Here is a 13568-nt window from a genome sequence, read left to right as displayed (position 1 = left end):
GCTGCTGTTCCAACCCTCAGCCTGTTTTTCCAGCAGGATTTAGTGAAACCACAAGTATTTCCCTTTCCATGTGCTCCCCCAGCCCCGTCAGTGAGCTCTGCCTTCCTTCCCTTCCCCAAAACTTCCCAAGCAAAGGCAAAAGCATCACCCTGGAAAGGGACTGGACACACAGGAATGGGGGAGCAGCAGCCAGGGCATTTCCTGACTGACCTCCAAAAGTCATCTGCATCCTGAATCCTCCTGCCAGCATCTTGGGATGCGGAGTTTTCCCTCAAGCTTTATTCCAGCCTGTGTAATTGGGGCAGGTTTCCATGCTGTGCTGCTGAACTGGGATAGGAAAAGATTGAGATCAGCCTGCACTGAGCCCTTCCAGAGGCAGTGGGGTGTGCAAAGCTGGGGTCTTCCGAAGGTGCTGCTCCAGAGAAAACCCAAGGAAATAAAAGGAATCCCGGAAAGTCAGATCTGGAAAATCCCTCACAAACAGTGGAAAAAGGATCTCAAAGAAAAGCAAAAAGCAGCCCCGTGGGTCCCTCCTCCCCTGGCAGCCCCAGGCTCCTCTCAGGAAGCTGGAGCTGATTTTGTCTCGGAGCAATTTCCCAGTCTCCTTCCCACGACCTTTCCAGAGAGATGCAGCCCTGGGGTTCACGGAGGCGCTGTCCTGGTCCCCACCCCTCAGCCAGGCCAGGCGTTTTCCCAGCTGCACTCCAGGAGTTGAATTCCATCTTGGGATGCAATAGGCATCAGTCACAGGGCACAGCACAGAGCCTTGGCTATAAAAGGCACAGTTTGAAGCCATTTTGGGGTCAGAAGGGCTCAGCCCAGGAACCTCAATCCCATCTCTCTGGGAATCAGCAAGACAATCATTTTCTTCGCCCATTAAAAATCCGGCTTTATTTGGTTGAGGCTTTGTTTGAGTTGAATTTCTACAGTCTCTGGAGACTGTCTCCTGCTGAGACTGTGAATCTCCTCACATATCGAATACAAATCAGTTCTCACCGAGCACTTCTGGGGTGGTGCTTGGCTGGACCTGAACCCAGCACTGGCTAAGGAAAGCCTCCGATCCCTCTGAGCTCTGCCACCCATCCCTTACCAGTGACTGGTTTGCCATGGACTTTTCCACTGGTATTTGGAGGATGGAAGCGCTGGTAGAGCAAGCAGTGAGCACTGAGCCAGCACCAGGACTGACCCGCAGGGCCAGGGAAGACATCCTAAACCAGACTCTCAGAAAATCATGTTATTCCTCCCCACTGAGTACAACCCATGCCAAATCCATGAAACCAGCAGCAGTTGTGACCCAATATTCTCATTAACCCTGCTCTGTCTCACTGGGGTGAGCACTGGGGATTCCCACATTCCCTCCTTGGGATCACCTGAAGTGTCCCTCATTCCCAAGCCAAGCTAAAAAGAGACATCCCATTAACTATTATTATTATTATTATTATTATTATTATTATTATTATTATTATTATTATTATTATTATTATTATTATTACTGCAGCCCAAACCTGATGTCATCTGTCCTGCACCTCATCCCCTCCCAATTTAATTCATCCCAAAGAAAAGGATGCTCCCAACACTGCTTCGGAATGTAGGTGATTCCTTGGCAGCCATGGATTTCAGCCTGTCAGAAATCCTGATGAATTATTTCACTCCAGGTCCTCACAGTTTAATTGGAGCAGGCTGAAGGCAACCAATATTTCCTCGGAGTGTTTCGCTGTCTTCACCGTTCCTTGCCTTGCACACACTCCCATAAAGCAGATTGCAGCAGAGGAGGATTTTCTAATGGAAGCCTTGTGAAACGTTCAAACCCATTAAAAAAGATCACAGCCAAAAGTAACCACTTTATTTAAGTCTTGGAAGAGAAAGAGAGGCTGCAAATGCTCAGAGCACAGAGTGTCTCTGTCTGGGGTCGGGCACAGACCCAAGAGCAGCCAAAACTCCTGTATCAGCACAAGCTGGTCTAAAACCACAAATCCAGCACCAATTTAGCTGGAGATAAAATGGAAACCTTTCAACCAGGTGATTCTTCCACATCCTACTGACAATAAAGTAAAATTAGGGGCTTAATATAAGCGGGAACCTTCGCAGCTGGGTGCTGGGCTCTGTTTCCATTATCTCATCAGTGGTGTCCACAAGCACAGAGAGCACAAGAAAAGCATCACTCACCTGCAGCCCGGCCAGGCAGCCCAGTCACAGCCCTTCCTCCAGCAAGACGAAGATCCCGGGGGTTCTGGACATGGCAGGTCCCTGCACGTCTCTGACACGCAGGTAAGGATTAGAGTTTGGCTCAGGAAAGACTCAGATTCGGAAATCCTACACCCCGCTGAAACCCTACCTGGGCTGGCCACCCTTGGATTTAAAGGAAACGCGGGAAGAGGCGCGGGGCTGCGAATGGGGCTGCGGTGCAGCGTCACACACGGGGGAACCACTGCACCCCAAAGCACCCCAAAGCACCCCAAAGCACCCCAAAGCACCCCAAAGCACCCCAAAACACCCCCAGCCCTCCAGCAGCCACCCCCGAGGGAGGGGCTGCACCTCCCAGAGCCCCAGGCTGAACCCCCCAGTGACCCCTTCAGCAGCTGGGAACAGATTTATTCCATGGAGGGAGGGAGTCCCCTCGGCACTGAGGTCTTTCCTCCCTTGGCACTGAGGTCTTGCCTGATTTAAGCAGCAACACTTACATTTCAAGACCAAGCGGCCCCCAAGTGTCCAGCAGCTCTTACCTGCCCAGGTGCGGGCTGCAATCCAGGCCCTGGGTCCCACCTGCCTCAACGGGGGCTGCATGGATTTGGGATCAGGTCCTGGCCTCAGCCTCTTCCCTGTGCAATGTTTTAGGGCCATGAGGCCAAAATTTTGGGGGCTGGTTGACTTGAGACTGCCTGTGTCTCAAGGAGGCCCTGGGAGCTTTTCAGGAGATTTCCAGAAGACACTGAGCCCTCCACACTGTGGGGAACAGGAAGAGGGGTCTCACATTCACCTCTGAGCTCTCCACACTGTGAGGAATAGGAGAAGGGGTCTCACATTCATCTTGGAGCACCCCACACTGTGGGGAACAAGAAAAGGGTCCCACATTCAGCTCTGGACACCCCACACTGTGAGGAACGGGAAAAGGGGCTCATATTCAGTTTGGAGCACCCCACAGCATGGGGAACAGGAAAAGGGCCCCATATTCAGCTCTGAGCCCCAGGTAGTGCAGAGGAAGAGGTGACAAAATCCCAAGGATGCAGAAGGGATCTTCCCATCAGCCAAGACCCACCTCATTCCCTGAGCACCAAGGAGCTGTAGGGGATTTTGGCTGCTCTGGTGGCTCCTTCCAAGTCTATGCTGTGGTGTCTTGGTCAGCTTTATCCCAAAATACATGGGATGTGTCAAACCCCTCTTCTTCTGGGGGAAGAGGACGGGAGGAAGGCACAGGCTGGAGGCTGCAGTGTGGCCCTGAGTTTGCAGAGCAGCAGGGATGGGTCTCCCTCACCTCTCCTTGCCACACTGAGCTGACCAACACTTTGGTGTTCAGCACCACATCCAATCCCACAGAAATCATGGGGGAGGGAAGATCTGTGGCTTGGCCACTCGGCTTGAACCCAGCTCAGGAGGAAGCCCCAAAATCCAAGCTCATCCTTCAAGCACCGGCCAGGGCTGTGCAAGGGCAGCAGCCTGGGAGTGGTACTGCCCTGGGTGTTTCCCCGGGGCTCCCATTACACCGCAGCCATGGGAATCTCATTAATTACTCGTCCTGCTGAACGCTGGTAACGAAGGCCCAGGACACATCAAGAATCATGTTTGCATGGCAAAGTGGCACAGGAACAGCCCCGGAGGGTGATGCTCCACAGAAAGGCCTGAAGTTGTTACAAGGACGTCAGGAGACTTGATACAAAGGGCCGGCTTATTAATAGCTAATGAGGGAATAAATTATGCACCCACTCAGCTGGATTGGGTTTCTTCCTCCTCACTTCACCCCGACATCCCCATCACCCCCCTGCTCTCTGCTTTCTGTCCCACTTGGTTCTTTCTTCCCCTCATTTTGTGCTTGGCAGGATTTTTAGTGTGTTTGCCCATCACCAAAAGCTTCAAAGCTGAGTCCAGCCTGTCCCATGGTGATGCCAGAGCAGGACAGGGCAGCACCCTGAGCCCTCTCTGGGGAAGGTTTGGACACTTCCCCCATCCCAGCAGGGCTTCTCCCACTTCTAGATGCCCTGGAAACCTGAAAGAGAAGCTCCGGGCAGCACAACAAAAGCTCCCCAGTGTGGCTTTCTGCAGGACGTGCCGTGCCCTGCCTGCCATCTGCCCGGCCCGGCGGGAGCAGCCCGAGGTGCCCGCGGCGAGGGTGGCCAAGCGCCAGCAGCTCCACACCGGCCACGCTCCAGAGGCTCCCTGGCAGCCCCAGAGGGACGGGAAAAGCTGGGAGAGGGCACGGAGCTGGAGAAAAGGGGGGCTTCTCTGTGTGTTGGGGCTTGGTGTTCCCAACACCTCCAAAGCCCAGAGCAGGAGGAGGGAAAGGCAGGATGAACTTGGTTAAAGGAGGTTTGGGGATCTCCCCGGTCCCGGTGTGACTGCACAGCCCCGGGAGGGCACGGCCCTGCCCTGTCGGAGCGTTTCCAGCCAGGATAAGGCAGCAGCTGCTGGGGCTGCTGGCGGGCTGGGACTGCCCATGTTGTATTTCTCTGGGGAATGGGTTTTCCCCCGCCCAGAGACCCCTGGAGTCTGTAACCATGCAGTTTAACCCTTCCTCCCTTTTCTGACCCTGTTGTCTGAGGTCCAACTATCTCTTCCTTAGCAGGAATCTAGATAAGGCCCTGTTCTTCCTCATTTGTTCTCTTTCCCCCCTGGAAACCTTTGAGAATAAACATCTTGGACTACATCTGGGGGTTAGAGCCTCTTTTAGAATCTTTTGCCTTGTCCCTGAAATATCCCTCCAAAGCCCTCTAGGATCTGAGCTAGCCTAGGAACTCCAGGGGGCTGCAGGAGGAAAATTTCATGCCACCCGCTCCTATTTCAGCAGGGACAGCAGCCCCGCTTCCCTCCTGCTCCGCGGGCTGCGCTCCGGTGCCCGCCTGACGCTGAGCCAGCGCGCTCCTTCCCGGCAGATGCTCCCTCCTGAGCTCCCAATCCCTGCCGGGAGCCCACACCCAGCGTGCCAGAGGAAGCCCAAGGCCGTGCGAGAGTTTTTGTTAAATCTTTTGTTTTGTTAAATCTCTCGGGTCCCGCCACCCCCGGGCCGCAGGGCTGGCTGCGGCAGCAGCAGCAGCGCGGGACGCTCGCACAGGGGAACTCTCCACTCCTGCTCGCAGTCGGGGATTTCTGACAGCTCTGGGACACAGCCACGTCCCCAAAGCACCGAGGAGGTGAAGGCGTTTAGGGCAGAGCCAGGAGCAGCATCCCAGCCCCTGGCGCAGCTCCTTAACCAGGACAATGGTCCCTGAGGCGCCTTGTCCAAGTCCAGGACATCCCTGTGGTCTGAGACCTGGACAGGAGGGTCTGGGGTCTGTACAAGGGGCTCAGCCAGCCTCACACAGAGCCCAGCAGGACACTGCTTCTGATCCCTGGTCATGGGAGTGAATGCCCACATTGTTTGAAGAATCACAAGCCAAGAGAATTCGAAATAAGCAGTAGCTAGTTTATGACAGAGTGCGAGTGTAGAATCTAGGATTTTTAGTATATGGGTTTGAAGAGGCAAGATGGAGGAATTGGGGAGTGTTCCTGTCTGTCGCTGTGAGCCTCGCCAGAAAAGACACACAGAGCCCGGAGTTTGGGGAGATTAGACAGCAGCAGGGAGAAATCCCCGTGCTTTGTTTATTACTTCCTATTTTATACTTCTAGCAAGGTGACCATGGATTGGAGAGTGGCGTTCCCACCTCTCAGCACACTGGTCAAGGGGACTGTCACACAGTCTTGTTTGCCCCAGCAAGGAACGTGAAAACAATGGCAATGTTTATAGAATACAGCTGGTGTTTACATGAAAGGAGCGTGAGAAGGTGCAAACCTTCTACTTTAACGCTTTAACGCTTCTAATGAACGCTCAGCAACTGGTAAAATCTCATGGTGACACCTGTCCTCCTTGTTCTTGTTCTCATCCCCATTTTCTGCTGAGTTGGATCACAAGGATTGGTTTAGAGTAGAAATGACATGTTAACATAGGTAGTAAGTGTTGGTAAGATTTTGTAAATAAAAAGTACATTTTGGATGGTGTTTGGATCAGGGGATTGTACATAAAACCCGGGACCCTCTGACCCGCCCAGTCCCCCCGCGTGTCCTGCTCTGCTGGGGACGCCCTGCAGAGCTGGGAAAGAACTGAGAGATAATGAAAGAATGAACAGCCTTGGAAACACAGACTGGCAGACTCTGTTTGTCTTCTCTGGCCCTGGCGCGGGACCTTTTGGGCAAGAAAAGCTCGAAAACCCCACACACCTCAAGGAACAGCAACCCCGAGGAGAATCTCAGGGAAAAGCAACCCCGAGAGCCCCTTTCCCCAGCACTCCCCCTTCTCTAACCTCCCATCATCGCTTTCTCTGCCCGCTCTGATTTCACGGGCCGGGCTACGCTATCCCCCGTGCCTGGGTGGGGCTGGGCAATCCGATCGCCACCCCCTCCTCACAGTGTCTGAGCACCGCCACCGACACCCGCGCCCCGCGCTGACCCCGCCGCGCTCCGGCTCCCGGGGCTCGGTGCCCGCCTCGCCGCGGGGCCAGGCTCCTTTTCCGTGCCCGTCACCTCCTCGGCGGGTTTGGATGACCCCAGCCCGCGTCACGGCAGCTCCTGGTCACCAAAATCGGGCTATTCTGTATCAGTAATAGGAAACTCCCGGCGCTGCCGAGCAGAGCTCGTGTCTGCTCCTAGCGCTGCTCCCTCCCCGGGGAGAGCGGCCTCTCCCTCCCCGGGGAGAGCGGCCTCTCCCCCCGGTGTCCACCGGGGGTGACACGGCAGCATCCAGCTCCAGCCCGAATTTAATCCCCATAACCCTATCCTCCGTGGGAGAGAGGGGAAGGGGGTGTTGCTTGTCCATTTTTTATCAGCCAAAGGATGTGGAATCACAAAATAATTGGGGTTGGGAGGGACCTTGAAGCCCATCTCCGATCCCCTGCCATGGCAGAGACACCTTGCACTGTCCCAGGCTGCTCCAAGCCCTGTCCAGCCTGGCCTTGGACACTTCCAGCTGCTCTGGGCTGAAGCAAAGGAGAGGGAAATGGTTTCTTTTCAAATAATCAGGGCAGCAAAGTCACAGATGGAAAATAAAATGCTGGAGCAAGTTGGAAATTAAACGCTTTCCCTTTAGTGATGCTGAAAGTCAGGGAAAGATGAAGGAGCAAGGAAGAAAATGGGAAATTGGAATCTCTGCTGGGTCCTTTCTTCTCCCTGCACGTGCTGGGGTGGGGCAGGAGGAAGGAGAGGAGGAGGCTCTGGGGCCCTGCTGGAATCAGCAGCATGGGAGGGGAAAATTCCCTCTTGTGAGGTGCAGGACTCAAGGCTGAGCCAACATCCATCCCGAGTGGATATTCCTGCTCTGGGGAACCACGGGGCCAAGCATGGCATCACTCCACCACCACAAAACCCTGCCCAAAATGGGGTTATATGTGGGGAAACTGAGGCACGAGAGGGCTGAGCTGCCAAGCACCCCCTCCCACAGGGCAGGGGAAGAGCAGGTTTGATCCCTCTGCTCCTCCTCCCATCCGCAGCCCGAGGGAGCAGCTCTGCCTGTTCAGGGTTCACCAGATCAGGTCCCTGCAGCAGCTGAAGCCTGCTGACATCCCAAAGTGTTTGCTGGTGTCTCCAAAGCAGCAGCTTCTGTCTGCTCCGTGCTCACTGGCTCTTGTCGGCCACGGGTGACTCTGAAAAAATGCCCAAGAAAATTAAAGTTACTGTCAGTAATCTTAAATTCACCTTGCAGGGGAATTTGTGCTCCTCCTGGAGAAGATTTAGTGGACCATGAACAAAAAAAAAGATCACGAAATAGTTAGGACTGGGAATCAAATCCAACAGTGCCGCTGTCTGGGGGATGGAAATACAGCAGCTCCCTGCAGGGGTGTTTGCACAGCACAAGAACGATTTAAGCTCATCAGCCCCGGGGACAGCCCGGGGTACACCCCGAGCTCCCCAGGATCCGCAGCCAGCCCCAGCCCAGCGCTGCTGAGGAGGCGCTGCCTGCCCACCCACCCTCTGCAGGGATGGAACTCGGGAAATCTACCCCAAAAAAGGCTCCGGGAGATCTCGGCTGTGATATAACAGCTCCAACCAGAAGAGGACAGTGGTGCCTGTGTTTTATTCAGGGCTGCACCACAAGGGGTTGAAAGGCTCCAGTTGCCTCTTTGCTGTTCAGATCCCCCTTTCCAACATTCCAGGCCATTCCCAGTGACAAAACCCATCCAGCCGTGGATGCAGAGGGGACATCACCTGCAGCAGGGCCTGGCCCTGGCTGCTGGGAGGCAGCAGGGAGATGTTGCAACAAAGATTGAACCTGAAGATGTGGAGAATTCATCTTTTTGGGAAAAATTTTCACCTCAGATAAATTAGGGGCTGCTGGGCTGATTGGAAAAGTAAGGAAGGAGCTGCTTCAGCTGTGTCATGGTTCTCTAGGGAAGAGATAAATAACGTGCATGGACAGAAATATTCCTCTTCCTGCACACAAAAGGGAATGGAAACACCTACATATCCCAGTGAATTTAAAGATGACACTTATATTCATGTTGATATGCAGATAAATATCATATAACTGCACAGGAACAGGTATCCAAGCTGTTCCCTGCACCTCAGCATATTTTCCTAACCCCAAAGAGGAGAGCTGCCCATGGCAAAGGGGCTGGCACAGGTTTCAGGGGTAATTTCTTGCTTGGAGTTAAAGAAATAAGGACTAAAGTGAAAGCAGAGCTGGGAAGCTGCCAGGCCCCACCCATGCACGAGGGTGCTGCTGCTGCTCCTGCTCTGGGGAGGAAGGCAAGGGTGGAAACACAGGGAGAGACCCTTCTGCTGCCAAAATTCACCACGTTTAGGGATCTAGGGTCAAAATGTCCCGGGGATTTGGCACCAGCTCTCAGGGGCTGCAATGAGACTGATTCACAGCTCTTTCACATGCAGAACCTCAAATCTGAATTTGTTCATCTAAAAGTCACTCACCCCAGGAGGGAAATCCAGAATTGTCCCACAGCGGGGTTTTCTCCACCCCACTCCTCTGGAGCAGGGGCAGAGGGGTTCTTGCTGACTGTCACCAATGTTTGGATGCTGCAGGAACTGGACAGGTCCCATTTCCCCCTCAAACTACTCAAGTGCTCCAAACCCTCACTTTTCTGCTTTCCAGAGCTCAGAGGGGCCCGCTGATGTTCTCTCCTGTGACAGAGGCCGGATGCAAAGGGCAAAGATCCAGTTCAGGAAGGGTCTCAGCAGAGACAAAGCGTTCCAGCCTTCTCCCAAAATGTGATTTTCTCTCCCCAAGAGCCACTCCTGCCATGCAAAAGCCGAGAGGACTCCCAGAGCTTGGCATGTCCTCATGAGGAGCTGTCACATCCCGTCCCGTCAGCCCCGAGCTCCGCGCTCCGATGGGCACAAGTGACGGGAAAATTCCTAACAGAGGGAGCCCCTCCGCCCTACTCCAGCCCTTCCCTCCTTTTTCAACCCCCTGCGATGTTCAAAACCTGCCCCTTGCTGCTGCAAACCTCCTGGGAGTGTAAAATTTACCCTCTTTGGGGGAAAAATGGGAAAACCCACTCACTCAGCCTCTTTGTGTGGCTGGAGAGGTGACACTTTAACATGGATAAATCCTCAGGAGCTCCTGGACACTGATAGATCCATCCCCTCACCAGCCTTTCCACCCCGCAGCCTTCCTGGGGTAAAATATCTCAAAATAAGCATTTGAAAGAAAGAAAAATGGAAGCGTTTTTCCCTAACTGCAGGCGGCTCCTGAGGGGCTGGTTTCTCCTTGCAGTCCCCAAAACTTCCCTTCCCCACCCTCCTCTGCTCCCTGCAGCTCCGCAGGCAGCACCACCCCCAATCCCACGGTGCCCGCCCCGAAGCGAGACGGGGAAATTGAGAGGTGTAAAACAAACCAGCCCACGGGAGCCACCTCCCCTCATCCCTCCACTGACAGCCCTCCCTCCCTCCCTCCCCCTGCCGGGATCCCGCAGGGGAGGACGAGGAGACAGGAGCTGCCAGGGAGCTGTCACAACATCCCCGGCACCGCTGCCTGAGGCACGACAGGCACATCCCGGCTTTTGTTCCTGCTTAACCACCTAAACCCGGCCCCTTCTCCCTCTAAGCTCGGCCTGGCCTCACTCGCCTGCTCCACCCCAAGACCAGCACGTTCCTGGCTGTCCCAGTAAGACCGGGAGCCCCAGGGATGCTCCCAAACTGGTTTCCCTTTTGCCAAAGGTCTTTCCCAACCTCAGGCAGGTGGAGCTGCTCACCAGATTAACGCCTCATTCCTCGGGTGTCCAACTAACCCAGAGCTGTGGAAGGCTCCAGATTCCCTGGTAATGCCAACGAGGAGCTTTTCCTGCTGGCCAGGTAAAAAACTGGGTGAAAATCTAGGAATTGGATAGGAAATGGGAGGGAAAAGGTGATGGGGCTGGAGTCGGGGGTCCTGGCAGTGTGACCCCAGATCCAGGGCTGCAGCATCCTCCCTTCCCCTTCCCCACTCCCAAAATGGTGAAATCAGGAAATTCGTGTGCCAGTTAATACAGCTCTGTGAGCGTCCCTGGCTCTGCTCAGTACCCATCCCACCTGTGCCATTTTCTGATGTCCTGTGGCCATAATTCTCAGTATTTAAAGTACAGTGCATAAAACATTCCTGAATGCTGTGGGGATTTCTTTTCCCAGTGGAACGTGGTAACAGCGCTCAGTTTCCAGGCAGTGAGGTTGATTTAGATGTATTTTCAGGAGAAAAGAAAATCCGTCCCCAAAGGCTTCACTCAGAGGGTGAAAAGGAATGATGGAGATGCTGGATCGTCCATGGAGACACTGGATCATCCATGGAGACACTGGATCATCCATGGAGACACTGGATCATCCATGGAGATGCTGGACCATCCATGGAGACACTGGATCATCCATGGAAATGCTGGATCATCCACGGAGACACTGGATCATCCATGGAGATGCTGGACCATCCATGGAGACACTGGATCATCCATGGAAATGCTGGACCATCCATGGAGTTCTTGGACCATCCATGGAGGTGCTGGATCATCCATGGAGATGCTGGATCACCCATGGAGATGCTGGATCATCCATGGAGACACTGGATCACCCATGGAGATGCTGGATCATCCATGGAGACACTGGATCATCCATGGAGACACTGGATCATCCATGGAGGTGCTGGACCATCCATGGAGTTCTTGGACCATCCATGGAGATGCTGGATCATCCATGGAGATACTGGACCATCCATGGAGGTGCTGGACCATCCATGGAGGTGCTGAATCATCTCTGGGGGTTGGCCCATTTCCTCTGCCCCACAAATCCCAAGCAAATTCCTGCAGAACCATGCAGTGCTCCACAGCACAGGCCCCAAGGCCCACGTTCCCAAAGATGTGCCATGGAAAAGGTCTGGAGAGAACATCCCACCCCTCCTCCATGGGCACCTTCAGGGTCATTCCTGGGGGGCTGGGGGCTCTGGTTGCACCCATAAACCAGCAAGATGTGCTGCACCCCTGGAGAGCTGGACCTGGGGACCCTCCAGAGGCAATTCCCAAGTGGGAAAGAGCTCCCTGAGAAATAATCCTGCTGGGATTAGGCAGAAACACTCATTTTTCCTCATTTTCCTGCTTTTCAACCCCATCCCAATGTCGGTCTGTAACCTTTTCAACCCTGCAACCTACCACCATCCCTCCAGCTCCAGGGGGCTTCTTGAAAAAGACTTTTAAGCAAAATATTTAAGTTATTGCTCCAGTAAATATCAGCTGGGACAAATGGCTGAAATTTGGGAAGTCAGAGGTTGACTTGTGGGGGCCACAGGTGGAGATCCCTTGAAATCCCACATCAAACCAGAGCTGCCTCTGGTTTGCACCCAGTTCCCAGAACCCTGTCTTGGGTTCTCCCCATCCTCGCTGGAATGAAAAGTCAAAATAAGAAATTTTAAATTTTGTTTTGGAGCCAGCAATGACTAATTCTCCTCTGGGAGCAAGGAAATAATTACAGGTCTTTCCCAGGGAAGGGACAGCCAGGCTTTCATCGAGAGGCTGGGCAAACCCTCAGAGCAACCTTTGGAATTTCTCTCCTCTTCCAGCGAGCTCCTGACCCCTCATTTCTCCATCTGCTAAGCGGGAACGATCCCCCTCTCCCACCCCACGGCACGATGCAGCCCTCGCTGGGATCTCCGTGGGATTAACCCCGCAGAGTCATTCCACTCTTTTGTTATTGTTATTCGAGCTGAATGGCCTCTTAGGGAAGCCCCGGAGGCGGTATGTGCCCACAAACGGGGAAATGCAGCTTTTCCCATCCGCGAAAATCCAGGGAGTGCTTCGTTTTCAGGCTGATGGTGCTCACCATGCACGGAAATGCGGCTGCCCCCTAAGAATCCCCTGAATTTGGGATGCAGGCACCCAAATGTTCCCTCCTCTAGCCTTGAATTTCCTCTGGGGAGGACACACGCAAGGAAACTCCCTCTCAGGAAAAGCTAAAACATCCTGTGTCGCCATCAGTTCCAAACGCAATCCCGCAGAGCTTTGGAAGGTGTCTGCTTCGGGCACAGGGAAACTGAGGCACGGGGAGCTCCTTCTCTCGGGGCAGGCGGGAGTGGAGTCAAGGGCTCCGATCTCCCGGGGGTGTCCCAGTGAGCGGCGCTGGCTCCCAGGGCAGGCGGGGATGGCTCGGAGGGGAGATTTTGCGATGAATAACGGGGAAAGCGGCTCCGGAGCCCGGCACGGGCAGAGAGCGGCTGCTGCCGCTCCGAGCCCATCCCGAGCTCCTGCTGCCCGCCCACCCCTCCTCGGGCTGCTCTGGGAGGGGTTCGCAGCCCCCGCGGGCACCCAGGAGCTCCAAAAGCCCATTTCAGTTTGGTTCTCGCCGGGGCTGGCGGAGGAGAAGGAGGAGAAGGAGCTGAGAATCCAAGAACTCCCGGCAGGGAACGAAAAACAACGAGAGGAGAGGAGAGGAGAGGAGAGGAGAGGAGAGGAGAGGAGAGGAGAGGAGAGGAGAGGAGAGGAGAGGAGAGGAGAGGAGAGGAGAGGAGAGGAGAGGAGAGGAGAGGAGAGGAGAGGAGAGGAGAGGAGAGGAGAGGAGAGGAGAGGAGAGGAGAGGAGAGGAGAGGAGAGGAGAGGAGAGGAGAGGAGAGGAGAGGAGAGGAGAGGAGAGGAGAGGAGAGGAGAGGAGAGGAGAGGAGAGGAGAGGAGAGGAGAGGAGAGGAGAGGAGAGGAGAGGAGAGGAGAGGAGAGGAGAGGAGAGGAGAGGAGAGGAGAGGAGAGGAGAGGAGAGGAGAGGAGAGGAGAGGAGAGGAGAGGAGAGGAGAGGAGAGGAGAGGAGAGGAGAGGATGCTCCCGCAGCGGGGGAGGGGCACGGGGATGTTCTGCGGGCTCCACAGCCCCGCAGTGCTGCAGCCGGGAATCCCGAACAGGGAATTCCTGGGATGCGGGACCCTCCCGAAC

Source organism: Prinia subflava, chromosome 23 (assembly GCF_021018805.1).
Source record: "Prinia subflava isolate CZ2003 ecotype Zambia chromosome 23, Cam_Psub_1.2, whole genome shotgun sequence".
NCBI lineage: Eukaryota > Metazoa > Chordata > Aves > Passeriformes > Cisticolidae > Prinia > Prinia subflava.
Note: the sequence above shows the minus strand (reverse complement) of the source record.